The following is a 21,180-nucleotide window of genomic DNA, read 5'->3' as shown; positions in this document are numbered from 1 at the left end:
AAGATGAGAACCCAGTCTTGGAGGATGTGTCTGAGCCCCAGTCAGTCACTGTATGTCTTCCCATTAGCACCTGTCAGGCTTTAGCTCTCCCCTGTCACCGTCTCCTGGTCTGGAAGAATTTTCAACCTCTTCCTCAAATGAGCATTTTTTCCTACCCTTCTCCCCAAGAATGTGGTTCCGTGGCTCGTTGTACAGTTTAGCCTACAGGCATTTTCAGATGACTTGACGGACAGCATGGCTCATTAATTTCTTGTAGGCAACCATTAGCCGCGTCGTTTCTAATCTAAAAGGCAGCCTGAGTGTCGGCAAAATCTCTCAAACAATCTGGGATTCAACAAAAGCAGCAAAAAGATTTATTTCCTCTTCTAAGAATGGGGCTCTTTCTTCTTGGGGATGAGCGTGAGGAGGTCTCCTTGGGCTCACACTGGACGGTAAAGACAGAACTGTAGGGGGGAGAAGCGTGACTTCATCCGGTCTGGTAGTAATTAATCTTGTATCGTTTCTTAACATTTTAATTGATTGACACACTGGCTTCTATACTTGTATTTATTTACAAATTGTATGAGTTAGTTACCTTCCGCTCACAGCAGGGGCCTGTGTATTAATAAAATGATTGTGCAAAAAAAAAAAAAAAAAAAAAAAGAGCGAAAAGAAAAGAAAAAGAAACCACCAGCTGTTTAAATAAATTCTGTTCTGGTTTAAAGATTCTGCCCTTTGGGAGAAAGTCATTCTGAGCTGAGCAGCAGACACCGGTGAACAGTTACCACGTAAATAAATCTTCCTGTAACTTAGCGTTATTTTTCTTGTGCAAGATACTAACACATTAGAAAATAAACTTTGTGTGTTGGGCCGTGTTTGTATGGAGTAAGCTTCTGGAAGATGATCCGGAGAAAATTCGAACCAACCCCCCGGGTGTGTTGGTTTCTTAGCTATTTGATATGTAGAAAGCTCTAGAAAATCAAAAGGGGGCAAGTCTGGTGAGAGCCGTTCACTCTTCTACAGCGACACGGAGGAGTTGTTATCGGAGCGAGGGCTTACCCACAGAAAGAGCCAGTCACCTGGCACGTTGGCTTAAGGGATAATTTAATTACCCCACCAATTAGTGTTAACTTGTATTTCTGCTGGGGCTGGCCTTCTCGAAGTCTTGTTTATTTCTAGAAATCAGGATGCTGACAGCTGTAATAGGCCATTCAACAGCAAACATTTTCTCCTCTAATTGAAAATATTTTAGCTTTCAGGGACCAAGCAGGGAAGGGCTTTCAGGGCTGATGTGTAGGATTACTGGTTTGGGGTGGGGGTTGATTGGAGAACTCCCCAGCCTGCCCGACTGTGACCGTCCACTTCCCATTGCCTGGCAAAGTTGGTGGGTTTTCACACTTGGTGTAGCCATCCCAGTTCCTTTGAAGATTTACCCCCCCCCCCACCCCCGTGGAAGGGGAGAAAGCAGACTCAGTTCCCCTTCTACATGTGGGAGGCTGGAGTCGCTGGCAGGCGCAGGCTGCATCTGTCACCAACAGTGCTGACAATAGCGGGCTGGTTCAGAGACCGCATCTCATATTTGTAAACTTTTCAATTTTTGTTTTCTGAGAAAGGCACTATTGATCTCTAGGAATAAAGGTGGGGAGACGTGCTCTGTCCCTCCTGACAGCCGAAGGCAACCAGGGTTCACCTTTGGGGCTGTGTTTTAGTTAAAAGGTAAAAAGAAGCACAGACTCAAACAGACCAGGAGAACCCGGAGGTAGGCAGTCTTCACCCCAGGACCCCCACCTCTGTCGCCTCCAGGGGAGCTGGTCCTGAAGGATCCCTGGATTGGCATTTAGGGATCAGCTAACAGGTCTGTTCTGGGTGTGAAGAGGAAGTCCCCATGTTCCTTTGTGCAAACGAGCCCCACAGACCAAACCTGACAGGCTTCTTGTGCCAACTCTTCCACACTTGGGGAGAGTGAGCCTTGGGAGGCAAACCCCTTCCCAGCTAGCTGCTTGTCCTTCAGGAGCAGAGCAATTTAACTCTCTCCTGTGTGGCTCTGTCTTGGGGTAGAACTGGGCCGGCAGGGGCAGTGGTTAGACAGCCTGGAGGAAAGCTTCCTGGATCACCCAGCTCCCTGGCGCTGTTCTGTGAGGCTGCCCTCCCTCCGTTCCTTTGGCCACCCGGTGTCCTGGACTTCACTCTCGTGGTTGTACAATTCAATTTCATGCTTGGTTTTTAATTCACTAGCTGACTTTCCCTTATCTGGAACCCAGGCCCACGGTGTATAAATGCCCTGGGCTTTCTGGAACGTTCTGGCCACGCTTGTAGCCACACTGCACACTCCACCGCCCCGAAGGCAAACCGGTGGTGGTTCCAAACTCGCTGGTGTCTCTCAACAAGTTGAGGTGGAGAGTGTCAATAACTTGACACTGGTCACTTGAGTTCCTGCTGTTGGGTTAGGGACTGTACATTTAAAACAATTTTTAAACTCCCTTTTTGAGACAGAATCTCATGTATCCCAGGCTAGCCTTGACCTCTCAGTGTAGCTGAGGATGACCTTGGAATTTTGATCCTCCTGTTTCTACTTCTGGGGATGGCAGACACCTAGGGGTTCCTGCTTGCTAGGTAAGCACCCTATTGGCCGGGCTAGAACCTTCCCCCAGCCCACACATCCTAACAAGTTTCACTAGATAGCACTTTGTCGGGTGAGCAGCCGAGCAGATGAACCTGGAAGCAGAGGCAGGCTGTGTAGGGAGTGAAGGTGGCAGAGCAGCTTGGGGTTCCTGTGGGGCTCTGCCCCTTGTTTAGTGAATTTCTTCCATTTTTAGCCCTTCAGCTGTTTTCTTCTGCACGAACTGCTTACATCTTGCGTTCTGGGGCTTTGCACTTGGGATGGAAGGGCTTGGTGCAGGGTGCACCCAGTAAAAGGTCTGGTCTGGTTGTCACTATGTCCCCCTATCTCAGGAAGGAGCACCGAAGACCTACCTGCCTCACCTCTCTGATGTCACCTATCTGGGTGTTTCCAAGGCATGCTGGGTCCTGCTTTTCTCTGGCTTGCAGGAGTAGGGAGCCAAGCCAACACTCAACAAATGTCCCTAATGTGCTAGAGACCGGGGATGTGTGTCCTTTTACCTGACTGGCCACCACCACCCGGGTTAGGCATGTGGGGTGTTGGATCCCCCACTCCAGATACAGAAGTCTGAGGACTTTGGGATACATTCCCCCACTTACAGGACATGAAGGGCGATGGGAGGGGGGCTACTTCTACAGAAAAACAGTGCCTCCAGGGAGACAGCTGCCCCATAGCCTGCTTCCCGGAGAGATTCTGGGTCTTTTGTTAATCTGGATCCACTGAGGACGCAGGGCTGAGACCGGCACAGGTGCCAGCATCAGTGTCCTCTGGGAGCTTTGTCAGTGTGTGTGTGGCGGGGTGTGGACTGGGATACACTGCAGAGGCAGCTATCACTAGAAGGAAGAAGGCTCTTTCCTTTCTCTCTGTTCAGGTGGGCTGTAGCCCAGGTTCCCTGCTCATTCCATCCTTGGATTCCTGGGTCCTGGAGGAGGGCCGGAACTTGGAAGCTAATGGGGGATAGCAAGGCATGGAAGACTGGCTATGGGTCATAATGGGGGCAGTGTGGTCAGGGCAGGAGCTAGTATAGCAGGAAGTCAACGAGTCAACTCCTGATGAGCTCTGTATGTCAGAGATTCCCCCACAGGTTCCTATGTTCAAATACCCAGGCCTCTGCTGGTTGGTACCATTTTGGGGGAAAAAAACAAAAAAGCAAACAGAGCCTTTAGGGCAGGAGGCATGCCTGGCAGAGGTGGGCCACTATAGCTGGGCCTTTGAGGGCTACAATCTTACCCTGCTTCCATCCTGAGGGCTTTGTTTTCTGTCTGCTATGTTGGAGGCCCCCACAATCATTGGCCAAGCCCCTCCAGCTTCCCCCCTCTCTCCCCTGCCCTAATGGGCTGTTCCCTCTACCTATGGGCCTGAATCTCCCTCCCATACAGCACTCCTGTTGGATATTTGGTCAGAACAATGTAAACATATAAATCCACCGGATCAGAAGGCAGACATAGGGAGTGATGTGTGGTGTGGGTGACCAGCAGGGGCCCGGAGCCTGTGGGGACAGACTTGAGGGTCATTTGGTCCTCTCTGGTTGGATGATGAAGAAACACCAAAACCCCAGATGAGTCAGACGGTGCTTCTGACGAAATTTGGGGCTCTTGGTGCTTTGAATATTTCAGCCTTTGCCCCACCAGGAATGAAACTAAGGATGGTATTTACAGCTTAGAGAAACAGGAATCAGCACCGTGATCCAACGTTCCCCTTCATAGACAGGGAAACCAAGGCACAATGTGGCTGCTGGGTTGTTTGAGAGCCAGGTACATGCTAAGCTCCCAGATGGGGTTTATTCTGCAGAGCCTGGGCACACCCCACTTCCCACTGTGGATGCCACAACACTGTGGGAAACTGAGAGCATCTCAGCAGATGAGACTTGTGGGGAAGGGCGTGTCTGTGACATCCAGGGCTTCTGGATCATGCCCCAGCCCTGCCATCCATTCCCACATTTATAGACCTGGGACTCCTCTGAGCTCTGAGGACACTCAAGAGACCCATATACACCCCTGTGTTAGAATACTCAGTCCACAGGCGGTGGTGGTTTGGGAAGGCAGAAGAACCTTTAGAGCGGGAGACATCAGCCCAGGCACGGTGGACTGGTGATGCTTTGCCGCCACTCTCTGAGAATCACAGATTCATGGGAAAGATTCTCAGCCTCTCCTACATCTCAGCTTCCATCTCTCGCCATCCCTGGGCTGCCGTAAGGACTGATACCTGGCTCATGGATGGAGTCAAGGGCTGTGGTTACCATATCGACTCCTCTCTAAGCACTAACTCTTGGGTACCAACAATATCCCTAGAGGTAAACTTCTTCCTTGGGATGTTCTGCATGGCCTCAGTCTATGTGTATGTGGGGGGGGGGTCCCCAGGGCCCTCTCGTGGGATCACCTTGAGCATCCTGAGCGAAGGCAGCAGTGTTAACAGGTGACAAGCACCAACTGTGTGGTTCCTTAGCTCACCTTGAATCATGTTTTGTGTGTAACTGGGCATCAGACACACTGAGTAATGAGTGTACAGCCAGACAAGCACCCTCATGCCTGTCTATGGCTTAGGGCATTCTTCATCCCCCTAAAAACAGATCACAAAGCACCTTTTCGGTCCTGAGGCCTTTTCTTTCTCATTTTATTTCGGGGTTGTGACTTTCAGCTCCTAGACTAACCTAGAAGAGAAAAAAATACACCCTTGTCTTGCTCATGACCTTGGAAGAAGAGATTTTGGCTTTGCCCATTCAGTATGATGTTGGCTGTGGGTTTGACATATAGATATGTGTATACACACATACATATACAATACACACACATATACACACATACATACACAGACACATACACACACTCACACATACATATACACACATACATATGTACACATATATAGATACACATACATACACACATAAGACACACACATTCATACACACACCACACACATACATGCACATACATATACACTGACACACATACATACCTCCATGTATGCACACACTTATAGACACTCACATGCATCACATACTCACAGGGTCTCACACACACACACACACTTATTATTTTCAAGTGTGCTTCTCCTATACTTTTTCTTCCAGAGCTTTCTTCTTGAAGGATGCAGATATTTCTGGACCACTTTGTTTACATTTGTGAGATACTCCTTCAATCTGTTGATGTGACATCTATGTTTGTTTGCCTGAGTTTTAGGCACCAAATTTTACTTCATTGTGGTGTGCATTATTCTTATTTTTGTGTGTATGGGATACTTCTTATAAGTCACTGAGTTACTTATTGTGTGTGTGAGTGTGTCTGTGAGAGAGTATGTGTGAATGTATGTGTGTGAGCATGTGTGTATGTGAGACTGGATGAGTGTGAGACTGTGTGAGTGTGTGAGTGTGGATATATGTGTGTGAGAGTGTATGTGAAAGTATATGTGACCATGTGTGTGTGTATATGTGTGAGAGAATGTGACTGTGTGTGTGTGTGAGTGTGAATGTGTGTAAGTGAGTGTATGTGAGAAAGTGTGTGTGTAAAAAAGTGTGTGTGAGTGTGAATGTGTGAGTGTATGTATGTGTAAGAAAGTATGTGTAAGTGTGTGTGTGAGACTGTGTGTTAGTGTGTGTGTACGTGAGGCTGTGAGTATGAGACAGTGTGTGAATGTGTGGATTTGTGTGGATATGAGTGTGTGAGTGTATTGAGTGTGTGAGTGTGTATAAGTGTAAGTGTGTGTGAGTAGGTGTATGAGAGAGTGTGATTGTATGTGTGAATGAGTGTGTGTGAGTATGAATGTGTGAGCAAGTGTATATGAGTGTATGTGAGTGTATGTGAGAGAGAGTGTGTGTGTGTTACTGTATGAGAGTGTGTGTGGTTCTGTATGTGCCATGCATGCAAGTGGAAGCCTGATGAGGTTTTAAGGAATCAGTCCTCTCCCGCCTTGTTTTGAAGCAGCATCTCTCTCTCCCTCCCTCCCTCTCCCTTCCTCTCTCCCTCCCTCCCTCCCTTTCTCCCTCCCTCCCCTCCCCGCCCCTTCCCTCCCCTTCCCTCCCTTCCTCCGTTTTTTCCTTACACTCGCTGGTCTGATCTTAGTATCCGGAACTGCTGGTATGGAAAGAGCTTGAAGGCATTTCCACCCATCAATCCTTTGGAGTAGTTGGAAGGAAGTGTCTTTATCTTTTTGGTGATGTTTAGCCTAAAGCCAGCCAAGCCTGATCCTTTCTTTCTTGGAAGCTTCTGACTACTGAGGCAGCCTAGTCACTTGCAACTGGTTTGTGCAGGTTTTCTGCTCTCACAGTTCAATTTTAGCAGGTTTACACATCTAGAAAACATCCATTCCTCCTGGGCTTTCCGACTTTCTTGGGTGTTTGTGAGTCCCAGGAGCCTGCGTGTTTCTGCCCTGCTGATTTTAACATTCCGTTTCGTCTCTAATTTTACTTCTCTGGGTGTTTGTCCTTTCTTTCTTTCTTTCTTTTTTTTCTTCCCTTTGATCAGTTCAGCTAAGAATTTGTATTTTGTTTAAAGATTAAAAAACAAAACAAAACAACAACCCACTGACTCTTCCTTCATTGGCCTTTTACATTTTGTTTTTTTTTTTTATCTGAATTTTATGCCTTTGCTATTTTTTTACCCTCTGCTAATCCGAGTTTGTTTTACTTTTGCTTTCTGGCTTCCCCGAGTTCTGCTGGTGAGTTATTTGTCACCTCTGCCTTGTCAAATGTCTGCACGGTTGCTCTGACTCCATCTTGGCTGTCCCCTCCCATGTCTTACAGCTGTGTTTGCTGGCTTTAAAAAAGTTCCAAATTTCCCTTTTCATCTCTTCATGGATGCCTGCTGGCTCAGCATACTTCGTCTCCATGTGTTTTATAGTTTCCCAGATCTTACTACACGGCAGGCAGTCAGAGAGTATCTTTTGCAGCTCTGGGGCGGCATGCCTGTTGGCACCTGCTTTCCCGCTTGCTCTGTGGCATACTTTGTTTAGCTGAGATCCTTTGCTGTTTTGTTTGGTTTGGCCATTGACGGAGTGGTGGTTTGAAGGTCCCCACCATGTCTGTTCTAGAGTCCCTCTTCCCTCCTAGACCTGCTAATGCTTGCTTTATGCAATTGTGCATGCCATCATGGGAAGTCTCATGGTATATGTTCAAGGCCATGGTGCTACCTGGGGCAGGGCTGACCAAGTGGGCCAGGTGCATGTGTGGGACCCTAAAGGTGCAGCTTTGGAATCTCTACAGCAACAGACAGGCTGTCTATCCCCCCCCCCCACTTTAAAATCCCTGTCCACCCTAACTAAGGGCTTGTACTTGGCAGTGTCTCACTGGGTGGGGGTGGGGGAGATAGAACATCAACATAAACCACCAGACAAGCTTCCGGCAGAATTTTTTTTTAGTGTTAGCCCCCAACACACACACACACACACACACACACACACACACACTCACTCACACACACACCCTACATATACACTAAGCACTGGTTTGGTCTGAATGCATCCTGCTCCTCTGTGGTTACCGTATTAAATCCTTAGTGGCCAGGACGCTCAAAGCTCCGAGAACCCTCCAGACAGCTCTAAAGGGACGTGCACCCATGGTAGACCACCCAGGCTCAAGTCAAATCTGGGAGGTAGATAAAACTGATTCAACTGAATTAAGACTTTTTGCACTAAAACTGATCATCAGTGTCCCAAAATCCTGTAGGGTCATTTAGAGATACATGGAGAGGCTAGGGAGCCTAGAAAGGCTCACAGGTGGAAAGGGACAAAGTGGGGACAGATGAGGAGGAAGACATTGCTCCCACCTGCGCAGGATCAGCACCAGGGGATCCCAGACGAAGGCTTTCGGTTTCACATTCTGCTTCCCTCACTGTGGAGTGTAGGGCATTGGGGTTGGGAAGAGCGTGGGAGTGTGCCCACTCGTGGGGCACACTCTGGGAGAGTCGGCTTTTTCTCTGCTGGTCATTTTTCATTTCTGAATGTGTACAAACTGATCAAATATTCTCCTTTGTTTCAGCTGTAGAGACGGCACAAGCTCCAGTCTAGCAGGCCTGATGGTGATCCTGAGCTGGGTCTGAGGAGTCTGAGCACCACGGAGCTCGCCTCTCCCTGGCTCGACAGCCTTCCCTACCTGGTAAAGACAAGCTGAGAAGTGGAGAGAAGACCCGACTGACAGGGAAGTTGGGCAGGGATCTGAGTCCAGACTTCTAGTTATCTATCATCAGTGACTCCTGCCACGAGGAACTGTGTAGATCTTGAACACTATCTGCAGTACCATTTTTCAGGTAGGGAAACTGAGGCATAAGCCCTTGCCCAGGGCCCCACAAGCCACGGAGGTAGGCTTGATAGTAGAGTCCCTCAGGGTTGAACTTAATAGCCAGATTAGTAGGCAGTCTATCCCATGTGGTCGAAGACCCCCTCCTCTCCCCTAGAAGTACTGTCCCAAAGTAGGTGAAGGGTGAAGGGGACAGGCAGGGCTTCCTTATGTGTTTGTTTTGGGCACCTTTCTCACAGTCCGCTAAGCCAGGGTCAGCTTTCTGCTCCCCAGGGCCTGCCTAGCGGTGAGAAAACCTGGGGTTCTCTCTTATCTCTGCCCAGCAGGACGTGTCCTGTGCTCTGTCCCTGGTGAGGTTTCCAAGCCAGCAGTGATGAGCTTGCAGATTCTTGCTGTGACGGCCCGGGCCAGTTGGGGTGGGGGTGGGGGGATTGTGTTTCCCAGGCCCCTCAGCCCCGTGGCCTAGCTCCCGCCGGCCACCACTCTTCTGCCCCTGGTCCCGGTGCTCTGCCCGTGCGGGCTGGGCTGCCCACGCAGACCACGATGTGTGATGGTGGGGGTGGGGGTGGTTGGGGGAGGTGAATTCCGGTTTCCTCCCATTCTTTGTGTTGGGCAGAGGGTGATTCCCAGCCAGGAGGGGCGGTGGAATGCAGTGCACCGCGCGGCCTGCAGGGGCGCTGTGCAGGAGGACTGCTCTTATCCACCCTCAGTAGCAGCTTCTGAAGATGTTTCCACCAGGCTGGGGTAGGTGTAGGGGTGTAGGGGTGTGGGGGGAGTGTGGCGATTGATCGCAACCTACTCCCATAACCGTTTGTTTAAAACACGGAGTCTCAGACCTCTGGCCTCAGCGTCATACATTAGAACTTGGAGGGGCTGTTCAGGGTACATGCTAACACTAGGTACACACTGATCCTGTGGAGATGGGAGCTTGGGTCAGGCTCTGGAAATTACACCGGCTTCAGCTCCACAAGAATGCTATCTGTTGCTTCACATTTCTCTTTAAAAAGCAAGAAGCAAGCAAAATGTGTATGTGTGTTTGTGTGTGTTCACATACAACAGAACATGCATGAGCATCAGATGACAACTTGTAAGAATCTGTTTTTTTTTTTTTTTTTTTTCTACCATGCATGTTCTGGGGATCAAACTCAGGTTGTCAGGCTCAGTGGCAAGAAGAAGAAAATGTTTACCTGCTGAGCCATCTTACCAACCTGCTCCACCTCTCAGAACCTTTGTCTTTTTCCATTGGCTTGGTGTGATAATAATGGCTCCTTTGAGCAGCTGTTAGAAGTCATTTCAGAGCACACAGCCAGGTCCAAATTAGGTGTAAGAGAGGATAAATTTTAATTAATTATCGGTGGTGGTAAATTAAAGCCACATTCTGAGTACCCTAAAAACCAGGAAGACTGCCTGGAGGCTACCGGGCTGCAGGGGCTTCAAGGGTCATTGTCCATGCAGTTTCCATGGGAACATGGCCAATACTGGCAAACACTAGAGATGATCTGTGTTGATTCCTGGTGTCAGGAACTCTGACACAAAAACTGGAGTAATCCTTGGTCCTGGGAGCAGAGGGTATTGGAGGAGCCAGGCCAATGAGTCTTCTCAAGGTAACCCAAGCCAGTGAGGGATGCATTCCTCATGAGGAGATTTTACAACAGCCAAGACCCAGCCCCTCTGGAGCTGTACTTTCACTTGTCATCAGGCTGTGGAGAGAGTGCCCAAGAGACCTTTCGAATGCAGGCTACCCCCACCTGTCCCCTGACCCCACTCTCATCTCTGAGTCCAGGGTACCTTGGACCGCAGTATGTTTTCTGAATGGAAGTCGGTGACACTCATGTGCTCTCCATGGAGACCGAGTTCCTGTGAGTTAGCTGGCTAGTTAGCTTCTGATCCACTATGCTCAGTGCATCATGGCATCGCAGTGCTTTGAGCCTTTGGTTGTGGGATTTGGGATCTAGGGGTATGGGAGGATGCTCTCCCTCTTTGCAGCTGAGAGACAGGAGAGGCCATGGAGGAATCCCAGGAGGCCTGGCCTCCCTGTGGAGAGTGGTAAGGTCTAGCTGGATCCACTCTGTGGGGTCTGACCCATGGGAGCACCTGCAGGAGAGAGATGAATGCCACATTCAGGAAGTCCTCAGACAGGGACAGGCGGGACCTCTGGATTATTATCCTGGCCTCTGTTACTGAAAGTCACCCTGGGGTGGAAGCAGGGACTCTTCTTAGTCCTGGGGTCATTGTCTTTTATGGGCTTTGCGCTTAGACAGGAAGAGCACCCACTCTGGGCGTACTGTTGGCAAAAGCCAGAAGCCACAGGCTCAGCGCCGACTCTACATTTATTAGTTTATGTTTTCCCAAAGAAGGGACGTAAGAACATGTGGACTGTGGTAGCCTGGCCCAGTGGCTTCACACCATCTTCCTGAGACTATGGGGTTCTTGTTTCTGGGATGCACATATAGACGCACACCTATGAATTTGTTTAATTTTTTTTATATTTACTTATTTTTTATCTTACATGTATGGGGTATTTGACCTGCATGTAAGTTTGTGCACAATGTGTGTGCCTTGTGCCCTCAGAGGCCAGAAGAGGGTGTTGGAGTCCCTGGAACTAGAGTTTTGGGTGGTTGTGAGCCACTATATGTACGTTAGGAATCAAACCTGGGTTTCATGCAAGAGAAGCACTCTTAACCTCTGAGCCATCTCCCCAGTCCCAAACCTATTTATTGACATGCACCAGGCTTACATGGAGGCTTTCTGTCGTGTGTGATATGAGGCGAACCCAGTACTTCTCTAGTCCATAGTTAAACCCCCAGCTTAGAGGCAGTGTACTCTGAATTCCTGCCTCCCGTGTGTATGTGATGCTTCTGGACCTGCTGAACAGGGCGCTACCTCTGTGTCAGATTCTGGGCATCTCTAGCCCTCGGTTTCTCTGTCTGTGACATGGGTACACTGGTACAGTAACTCAGCTCATCTTGCCTGTCTTTATGGTTCTTTAGACTGAGTGTAAGTTGGGGGTTGAAAACACAAGGTGACCCATGAACGGACAGGCATTTCCAGCTACCAGCCAGGACCAGAGCTCAGTGAGTGTCAACTCCGACCCTGTGAAGCAGTAACACGGAGTCAGGGCTGCTGTGGGGGCCATTGAGGTTGGGGGACAGTGTCTTGGATCTGAACAAAGGTTCTATGAGTGGACAGGGGTCAGAGGCAGGTGGAGCAGAAAGATTATCAAGCACAGGGACATGGGCCTGCGGATGGCCTCAGGTCATGGGGATTCTTGTTTAGCAACAGAATCCTGATGAACAACAGGCTGCCCTTGGGTGACCCACTTCTTGGTGTGTGAGTGAGCTCATCTGGAGGTTCCAAGGTGAGGCTCACTCTTTGTGGATCTCTGAACGCAGGTGCCACGCTAGAGTTCCAGGGCTGTCACCAGGAGCCCTACCTCACACATAAGTAGGTTTCCTGACTTTTGGCCTTTCTTAAGACTTTATCAGAGGGTTCAGCAATACCATTCCTACTCCCTGCAGAGCTGGGGGGCGGTCAGCTCCCTTTCCTGCCCCCTCCCCTGCCTGCCTGGCTTGCATGACAGCTCAGCTGGTTCCAAAGCCATTGCTCCCCACACCATTGTTTTTGTAAAAACTGCCACAATGCCTCCAACCTGTTTGAGCTGCTCTCCTATAGTCCCCATATGACCCTAACAAGGCAACAGGGATGTGACCGCCTCTCTCCAAGCCTCAGACATTTGACTCAAAAAGAATGGCAACACAGTCATAACAGCCATGAAATCCAGAGTTCCCGTGGGGATAAGCACGGAGAACTGACCCAGGGAAGTCACCGAGAGGAGGGAACCTGAGCACATTTCCCAATGGAGTCTCCTGATAGCCTTGGCCTCTGTAGCTGCCAAGACTTCTGTAGAGAATATCTCTTAGGTCCAGATGGATGAGGCACCTGTCAATAATAAGATAGATGGCCTATAGCTTGGGTAGGAAATAGGAGGTGGGATATCCTGTAGGCAGAAAGGATTCTGGGATATGCCAGGCGGGAGATTTGCCTGGGAAAGTGGAGTCTAGACCCTTGGCACCTGGGCACTGGTAAGCAGTCACGTGGCAGATTGTAGATTAGAATAAATGGGTTGTCTTAAGTTATGATTCTAGTCAAAGAAGGTTCTAGCTATATGGCCAAGGAGTTTGTAAATATGTCGGAGTCTTATTTCTGGGAGTATGGGGCTGGGAGCAAGAACTGGTCCCAACTTCTATAGAATGCTATCTGGCAAGATCCGAGATGAAGCTCTTCATAGATACTTCATGCCCTGACCAGGAACCCCAACTTCCCACCCCCATGGCTCCCCAAGACCAGAGGGCTTCGGTCCACTTCTTCATTGGTGTGACACAGCACGGAGACCAGCATGTGGAGCTTTTCTGGAAAAAAGCCTGCATTTCCAGATCCTCACACAAACTGTAAGCAAGCTTTGTTTAATACACATGATACGCAGCCCACCTTTGGATAGACACCTTTTAAATCGGATTATGATTTTAAAGCGGATAAGATTATATGGTTTGTATATGTTTGTTTTGATGCCTGACTTGACTTCAAGTTTCATTTCTGAAGCTCTCCAGCTGTGTGGTCTTAGGCTAGTTGCTTAACCTCTCTGTGATACGTTTTCCCAATGTATGAATTGGGTTAGGGATATTAGCACTTGTGTTATTGTATGAAATGAACAGGTTCACAGGAAGTCCTCGGAGTGGTGCCTGTTGTGTGGTTATTTTGGTGACTATCAAGAGAGTCTACCCCATCCCTGGATAAAAACATTTAATTTTCAAATGGGACAGTGGGACTCCTGCCATTCACAGCTATCCAGAGAGGCTTTACTATGGACCTGGACCGGTGGGACAGTCAACAGGTGGCCACCTAATTGTGTTGACAAGGTGACAAAGAGAAATCTGTCTAACCAGGTGGAATTGGCCAGAACCAGTTCCTGCTGGGCCTGCAATGCTCTGGCCTCTAGAATACTTAGGCCTTAAATCCTCTCCCCAGTGAGCTCCCGGGTGTCCTGCTGAGGCCACACTGAGGCCTCTGTGGTGAGTGTGTTCCATTTGTCAGGGGCATGGGGTGACTCTCTGGGCACCCCTGAAAGCGGCTGCAAAGTTCAAGGCTGAATGCTGGGCCCTCATTATCAGATCTAATTGTGGGCTCAGATTTCACCAATAGGGTGTGCAGGTGGGGGCTGAGGCAGGGGTCAACGCCCCAAAGCTTATTAAATCTCTTATGTGACCGGTAAGGCCGGCTGGAGGCCATTTGACAACTCAAGTGCTAATTGCACCATTTGGCACAGGAATTACCGGCCCAGCAGAGGTGGAGATGGGTTTTCCATTTGGGTAAATGGTTGGGGGTGAGCTGGCCCCCTTCTGGGGTGGCCCTTTCTGCTGCTCCTGCCGGGTTGGTCTTCCGCTTTTCTCTTAGGCAGTTGCAGCCTTGGTCTGAAGGATGACTAACTCTCCCCTTACCAGCCAGCCCGGTGAGCTGGAACACCTGCCTTCTCAGCGCCCCATCCGGGGAGAGGGTGTGGGAACGGGTCTGGCTTCCAGTGACAGCTCACTGGAGCAATATGGAAGTGTTTAAAAACGGGTTTGCACCGGGCAGGGTAGCTGAGACCTGAACCTTTAAATTGCGGCCCGCTCCCCCGGCTGAGCAAAAGTAAATAAATACCAGGCGGGCCTGGCTATCTCTTCTGATTGCAGGGCAAGTGATTAGGGAGAAATGGGAGCCCTCCAGCCAGGGTCGGCTAGAGCTTGAGGGCAGTAAATCCACCCAGCTCTGGAACTTGAATTAACCCTTCTGGAGCCAGGATGGAGGGGCGGCAAGCATGGAGTGAAAGGGACTTGGCTTGGAGGGCCTGTTGCCACCTAGGGCATCCCTGCCTCTCAGCCTTCTAGGGAGTCCTAGCCCTGGGAAGCCTTCAAATTAGTCCTCTGTGCACCCTGATAACCTGGCTGAGTTTTACCTCCCAGGAAGCCATGTGTTGACATCTCAGCTCCTAAGACCTCCAGGTACACCTTACCCACAGGCAAGGTCTCCAAACTGGTGGGAGAGTTAACTGAAGTCTGTGGGAAGAGCCTAGATCCATTCTGATGGGAGGTGATCACGATGCCTTGCAGAGGAGTGACAGGAACACAGACAAAATGCGACCTGCGACCTGCAACCCGGAAGAGCCAGCCCAGAAAATATACATACTTGCAAATCTCACTACAGGGGAGATGGAGAAAGAAAGGGGAGGTGGGGCTTCACTGGTCAGCTAAGCAGCCTAACCAACTTTGGGGATCTCCAGGCTAGTGAGGAGAACTTGTTTTACAAAACAGGGTGGATGATGCATGAGAAACAACAGCCAAAGTTGATCTCTGACCTACACACACACACACACACACACACACACACACACACACACACACCACCTGCACACATACAGGTGCACAAAATGCTGGACTGGGTGTGACGTGTGCAAATGGCTTCCTCCTTGGGGGTGGGAGGGCAGAGCAGTAATAGGCCCAGTGCAGTGTTAGATGAGGGCAGGGTTCAGTGTAGGGGATCGGAGCTATGTCCAGGGTGTTCAAGGCCAGCCGTAAACTTGGGGCTGACTCTCAGGTGACCCCTCGTAGGGTTGTTCTGCTAGATGGCAGAGCCCCTCAGACACCGAGAGCTGACACTCTCTAGTGAGGGTCACCCATGTATGATGATGTCCAGAATGTCCTTAATGGTGACAAGTCTGGTAGCTGTGTAAGGCTCCATGTGGGGAAGACCTGGATCGAGACAACTCTGAACTGCGGCCCGAGTACTAGCCACACCTGCCATAGTTTGAAACAGGGGACCTCCTGGCTCTAGGTTCCAGCATGAAGCCCCACCCTCCACAGTGACATGCCATACAGGGGAGGCCTGTGATATCATTGCTGTAGTGACTTTAAAGGACTGAGTCAGGGCTATAAAGCTGTCAGGAAGGGCATGGCTCCTGGCTGGCTCCTGTCCACTCTCCTGCCAAGCCCGGGCTTCAATGACCTTGGCTCCCAAGGTGGCCTCTGGCCAGCCCATGGCACACTGTGTCCCAGGGCTCTGCCGGCTTCAAGAGTGCTTCCGGGTTAGGTCTCGTTGGGTCATAATTGGGATGGAGAACAGTCTCTCATCTAGGCCTCTTTCCTGGGCTCTCATGACAGATTGAATGCCTGTGGCTCCAGGCTGCCGGCCGGTTTCAGCTCTAGTGACCCCGAGGCAGTGGGAACAGAGGACATGTTGCAGGCTTTCCTCTCCTCTCCCCAGCCCATTACTTTGGCTGGGCTGTCAGCAGCTCTGTGGGAACATTCTCCCAGAGAGGAGGCCCAGGCTGACACGTCCTGCCCCCAGCCAGCTCTGCTTGGGCCCTAGAGTGCGTCATTGCATTGGGCTGGCTGCCCGGGCCACTGGGGCTGACGGTAGGGAGAACCTGCCTGGGTCATCTTTCTGCTCCCAGCACAGAAAGTGTCTTGTGAGCTTCACAGGAAGAAAGAACATGGTTATGTCTCAATAAAACTTTATTTATAAAAGCAAGTGCTTTGCCAGGTTTACGCTAATCTGCTGGCATGGCTTGGAGTATTTTCTAAACAGAGGATCCATGGTACATAGCGCCCAGACACGGACTTTGGGCATTAGTGCCTCCTCTCGCTGTATGCTTTTCATCTTGTGGATGTCTCGGTCCAGAGATGCTGAGCCACATTTGGGGATGTGGAGGATAGCTCAGACTTCATTCCAATTTTTTTCCTCAAGAATTCTGACCACATTGGGTGGGGTGGGGGGTGGGGTGGGAGACAGGAATAGGACCCAAGTGGGAAATCAGAATAGAGCCCTGGGGCACTCTCCTGTCTGGGATTAGTCCAGGGGAACAGCCCCATTTCCCTGTTGCTATTGTTTATTTGTTTCTTTGCCCCAGGCATCTCAATAGGCCCATATGGGTCAGTGGCTCTTTCTTACCATTCAAGTGCTGATTCTTGGGCTGGGGAGGTGGCTCTCACTTCACAAGCCTGAGGACCTGAGTTTAGATTCCCAGTGTCTGTGTACAAAGTTAGACCAGCGGACACTAGACAGCTGCTCTGAGTGTGTGCTAGGTTTGGTGAGAGAACTGGCCTCGAAAAACAAGATGGAGGATGGCTTGGCATCTCTGGCCTTACACACACACACACACACACACACACACACACACACACACACACACTCACCTTCCTGCCTCTCCCCTGCCCCCCAAAACACACAAACACATGCGTGCATACCCAAGTGTGTAACCTTTGCCTCCAAGTCGCTGGCTCTGAGGCCTCCCTAGTTGAAGGACTGTAAGGATGATGATGATGATGATGATGATGATGATGATGATGATGATGATGACTTACGAAGTGGACCATCATCTACTCTTTAAAGGCTCTGACTTGGTCCTATCTGTTATCTACCAACCCCGGATGTCCCGAATCCCACACCACCTCTCAGGCTTCCAAATCAAAGTCGCAAACCCTACATTTGAATTTAGTATTTGAAATTTTACTCTAATCTCTCTTTTTCTTCCACATGAATTGACTTTTGAAGACTTGGAAAGAAACAATTTTTTTTAAAAAAAAATATTTTTAGAGGTGTAGACGTAGCAAAGACATAAAATTAAAGGAGCTTTGACCTCTGCCACAGCAGGTTTCCACCTGTTTGGAGCAGGAAATGTGCTTCTCAGTGGGAAGGCGCTCCCTGCTCTCAGTGGCCAGGAATCCCCAGCCTGCTGCATTCTGGGGGCTGCACTGTTTGGCAGACTTCTTGCTGATGGTCAGCTGACAGATGGTCAGGCTGAGGCTCAGCTGTCTGAGTAGGATGGGAGGGAAGCCAGCCCGGGACTGTGTCATTAGAAATATCAAGTCCCTCTGCTCTTGTGGAAAATGCACAGGACTCTAGAGGACTCTCAGACATGGGTGGAGGGGTGTTCCCCTCCCCTTTTTAAGATTTATTGGTGTGGGCGTATCCCTGGGACCTGCAGTTACAAGTGATCATGAGCCTCCTTGTGGCGCGCGCTGGGAACTTAACCCAGGTCCTCTGCAAGAGCAGCAAGTACTCTTGACTATTGGGTACATGGGTGGGAGTGGAGACCCTTCCTAGTCACCAGATATTTCGACTCATCTGGTAGAAGGGAAAACAGGGTAAGGAGGGCCTGGGAAGCAACAGGGAAGAGAAGCTGAGGGGAAAATCCCAGGACAGAGTGCCCCTGCAGGAGCAGTGTGGTACTGCATTTCTTAGGGCCGTGGACATGTGTCTCTGACCTGTGTAGCACCTGATTGAGGAAGATGGGACTTCCCCATGGTCTTGTCTCCTTTGGCTAACTACGTGAGCCTATGCTTGTAGCCTGGCTTCATATTTTACTGAGAGACATGAAGCCACTAAAGCTTCCTCAGCCTTGACTCCCTGGGAGATGAGATATCCCCAGTATCGTGCTTCCCCAGGTTGTCTGTCTGTCTCTAGGGCTTGGAGAGATGTCACACTTAGAGGCCAGTCGCAGTGGAAGCTCAGAAAGCAGCACCTTCGCAGGCTGGAGATATTATTATTATTATTATTGAATGTGTGGTTGTTGCTGAGGGAAAGGAGAGGAGGACAGGCACCCTAACCCTTCCCAGGGTTACCTTTGCTCCTTTCTGACATCACTGCCTGAAAACAGCCATGGTGGACTCAGGGGTCAGAAGAGGTCACAATGTCACCTCACTGGTCACCCATTGTCCCAGGCCAGCCCTGGCGTTGACTCAGGAACTCCAGGCCCCATTCCAGTGGAATTGCTGACTGGCTCCCTTGGCCAGAGAACAGGGATGCTGAAGCCCCGCCCTTCATCCACTCAGCTGTCCATCATCAGTCTCAGTGACTGGGAGCCTGGCTTGTCCCAGCTGACTATGGCTGCCAGGCATGTTTGCCACAAAACCTCTGCAGAGACCTGGGCTGTGGCAGGACCTCACTGAGTTTCAGTTTCCTGTTAGAGAGGGAGTGTGACCTGATTCTCAAAGATACACCCATGGAACACCTGCTATTTTTATTGTTGTTACTTGGTTTGTTTATTTGTTGACAGGGTTTCTCTGTGTCCTTGGCTGTTCTGGAACCCATTCTGTGGACCAGGCTGGCCTCGAACTCACAGAGATCCACCTGCCTCTGTCTTCTGAGAGCTGAGATTAATGACGTGCAACTCCTTGTCCAGCCTGGCCCGAGGCACCTGTTATGGGAACACTAAGACATTCACTGCCAGGGGACTGAGTTTTAAGACTTTAAAACTCAGGAAGCTCTGCAAGCAAAATGAAACCACCCCCAAACAAACAAGCCAGCAAACAACCCATCAGAGGCAGATTCTGACTGTGCTGAACACAGCCTGCGCTTCCTCTTCCAACATCATGGCTCTGAGGCGGGTCAGGAACACAGGCTCTAAGTGTCAGAACTCTGCCTGAGACACAGTACCTCAGTGACAAGCTCCAAGCTCCTTTTGAGATACATGCACCCTGCTTGTCCTCTGACATTAGCTGCAACTCAGATCAGGTCAGAGCTGGTGGCTGAGAGAGGACTCAGATGTTTGGTACCTCTGGAAATCTACCCTCATCTCCTCAAGCCTGGGGATTGTTTCCCTCAGCTCTTCAGGGAACCTGAGGTTTGACCCAGAGGTCAGACCCCTCCATGGTCAGTTTCTAAATCACCTTAGGTGAGTCCACTTTCTCTCTGAGCTCAGTTTTCCCATCAGCAAAACGGGATGATAAGAGTCTATTCTACAAAGCTAAATGCCACCTCAAGTTGGAAGCCTCACTTGACCCACAACCCTTATTTCTCCCCGACTCCCTCTAGTCCTTTAAATATCTGCACAGTGTGTGCTGTCTCTGGAACAAGCTGCATCCTGCAGCCATTTATAACAATTCCTGTTTCCAGTGCGGAGTCCAATCTTGCTGATACGGAGGGAAAATGTCAAGCCCTCTGCTGTATAAATCCAGCCAACGTTTTATCGCTCTGGACCCCATGAACGCAAGACGTTTGTTTCTCATTAAACCAGTGAATGAGATTTACTAATAAGCCGAGTGAAATCTAATTAGGGCAGGGCCCTTTCCTGTAGGCTCAGTTCTCGGGGGGCTCAGCTGGGCACCTCAGAGCCAGCACGTCCTTAGCTGCCCGGAAACCCTGCTGGATCCCCTTTGCAGACGGCCTGCAAGCTGGCATCGCCCTCATACATTCGTTTCCTGAAAATGAGTTATTAGTTGCCTCAAGGACCTAAACCCAAAATAGATACGGACAACAACGACACTGGGTGGTAATGAAACACATGCGTTAGACCCAACTTTGCAATTCATATCGGATGGGTGCCCGAGATGGAACCCAGGCAAGATCCTGCAGATTAAGGCAAGGGCTTTCCTTGCCTTTCGGGTTATTTAAAAGTTCTGTTTCTGAGGCAGGGGAATGGTAATTAGTCTCAACCTAGTGTCAGCAAATGCTTCTGCTCTCACAGGTGTGTTTCCATGGACATATGGGGCCCTTGCTGGTGAAATTTTACTGTGAGGCTGGGTAAAAGCGCTTGCCGCATGAGTATCTGGACCTGAGTCTGACACAGCAGCCATGTAAAAAGCATCACCCACCATCATCATCATTAACATCATCACAATTAATAATCGAGTGAGACTTACCTGATTTGACCCCTGGCCTCTGACTGTAGGAGTGCACAAATGCATATGCACACACACACACACACACACACACACACACACACACACACGTTCATGAGCACACAAGAATACTCAGACACAAAGCTGCTATTGTGTAGTTGGGTGTGGTGATGTACAGCTGTCATCCCAGATCTCAGGAGGTCATAGAGTGAGAAGCCACTCTAGAATGCATGGTACTTTAGGGCATACACAATTGCAGAATAAGACCCCGTCTCACACGAGTAAACAACAACAACAGCAACAAAACACAAACCAAAAAAAAAAAAAAAAAAACCCTCTTCCCAAACAAAGTACCAACAGAAAGACACCAAAATTTTTATTAAAGTGTTTCCTAAACATGACGCCCTCCTGTGGGACACTGTGGCTGCAAAACACAGGTGTTCCAAATCTAGCTGAGGCGAGCTAAGACCTCCAGCTAGTTACTTGGGGTCATGGGTCACAGGGCAACAAGGCTCAGAGATTCTCACTTTGACACATAGCTCACGGTGATCAGCAGGACCATCCCCTTTATCCTCACAAATGTGACCTTTAAGGCTTAAACAAAACAAAACAACAAAAACCCCGAACCCCTGGCACTGTGACTTCGCAGACTTACACATCAGTGCATCTCTGTCCTCACTGGTCACACCTTCTGT

Source organism: Micromys minutus, assembly GCF_963924665.1.
Source record: "Micromys minutus genome assembly, chromosome: 24".
NCBI classification, from domain to species: domain Eukaryota; kingdom Metazoa; phylum Chordata; class Mammalia; order Rodentia; family Muridae; genus Micromys; species Micromys minutus.
This window is presented reverse-complemented; position numbering follows the sequence as displayed.